Consider the following 978-nt stretch of genomic DNA (forward strand, 5'->3'; position numbering starts at 1 on the left):
GGGGTGGATGTAATGCCCACCCATAGTTTGTTTTTCAATTATATTTACCAAACTCTTTTATGCCCATGTGTTATTTTCAAGGATATTATTTCATAACTTGAACTAGAGATATATCAACAATGATTATTTAGTTGATTATATGTCATGTGTTGTTTAATGATTATGGTTATTAGTGCATTAATGATGCTTTAATGATTCATAGTTAATAAATGTGATTTCTTTCATAGCATTGTCAGATGATGTTTTAATGATGATTACTTTATATTCATAATGATGCATTATTTTATCTGAGCATTTGATATTTGACTTATAATTATTATGGTACTTACCCCATACTTACGTGTCTATGGTGCGTATTTGTTTTATCTTTCTGTTTGTCATGTTTGATGTGGTTAAGGGAGGGAGTCATAGTCACCTGCTAGTTGGGATCTACATGATGTACCACTCCTTGCCATTGCCTGTTTAGTTTAGATATATATGAATATGTATATATTCAAATTTTTAGTAGGATTGCATGTACCAGGGATCAACTTCCTTGAATTGCTAAGATGAGCATGCTCTATAACAATAACTCAATAGAAAGAATGGGGAGATAATGTCCAAGTCCAATCCCAACCATAGCTTAAATACTTGTCTTGCAAGGAGGACTCGTAACTAACTTTTCACTCATTTTAAAACCTGTGAGTTTATCTTTATTTTTGTTGTTTGATTTTGAGCTTTGGTCTATTTTGGTAATTTTTCTTTTATATAGATTTCACTATGTGATTTATTTGGTAAATAATTTAATTATAATATTTCAGTTAATCATATAATATTGAGAATTATTGAATATTATTTGATTAAAAAAAATATTAAAGTATTCAAATATTTAATTAATTAAAAAATTAATTAGAATATGATGATATTTAATTAATTATTAATGAATTAAATATGTACTTTAGTTTAAAAGATTTAATTTAAAAGTCTAATTTGAGAAGT

The sequence above is a fragment of the Cupressus sempervirens genome, chromosome 9 (genome assembly GCF_028749045.1).
Source record: "Cupressus sempervirens isolate cs-2001-9-10 chromosome 9, ASM2874904v1, whole genome shotgun sequence".
Taxonomy (NCBI): Eukaryota; Viridiplantae; Streptophyta; class Pinopsida; order Cupressales; family Cupressaceae; genus Cupressus; species Cupressus sempervirens.